Source organism: Etheostoma spectabile, chromosome 9, assembly GCF_008692095.1.
Source record: "Etheostoma spectabile isolate EspeVRDwgs_2016 chromosome 9, UIUC_Espe_1.0, whole genome shotgun sequence".
NCBI lineage: Eukaryota > Metazoa > Chordata > Actinopteri > Perciformes > Percidae > Etheostoma > Etheostoma spectabile.
In genome coordinates this window covers 3,846,292-3,846,790 of record NC_045741.1, presented here as the reverse complement: position 1 = coordinate 3,846,790, position 499 = coordinate 3,846,292, and the positions used below count along the sequence as shown (strand labels likewise).

Sequence of the window (499 nt, the reverse complement as noted above, 5' to 3'; positions counted from 1 at the left end):
TTTCCCATTTTTCTTGGGATCAATAAATATCTAGTTATCTATCTATCTATGAAACTTACATACTTTTACTTAAGTCATATTTTCAATGAGCGATGTTTACTTGTAGCAGAGTATTTGTACAGTGTGGGATTAGTACTTATACCAATTTAAAGGATCTGAATACTTGTTAAAACTAAGAGAAGGTTTCTAGTGAGATAATGGCTTTCCTGCATGTCTTCAGTCAGCAGTGCTGGGAAAAAGAAAATCAGGAAGAACATGTTCAACGTGCAGGCGGCTTCATGGCAAACCTCTGGCCAGATGTTAAAGAGCAAAACGGAGATAATAAGAAGGATGAGAAAAGTTTAACTGGAAACCATAAACGCATCACTAGAGAAGAGAGAAGTGCTTCAGGCATCTGGCATCAACACAGCCCAACAGCGCCCCCACTTGTGCTCCGGGTGATCCCGGAACTGCACCACCACACGTGTGTGTGTGTGTGTGTGTGTGTGTGTGTGTGTGT

The 499-nt window shown here is 41.3% G+C and overlaps 1 long non-coding RNA gene across 1 annotated transcript in view; it reads right to left on the bottom strand.

Moving 5' to 3' along the window:
- LOC116695952 (uncharacterized) overlaps positions 1–499 on the bottom strand; it is a 2,250-nt gene that overhangs the window by 1,702 nt on the left and 49 nt on the right. The window contains exon 1 of the long non-coding RNA XR_004333591.1: positions 464–499. This exon is cut by the window's right edge and continues 49 nt beyond it. This is a non-coding gene — a long non-coding RNA (uncharacterized LOC116695952). The remainder of the gene's footprint in view (positions 1–463) is intronic.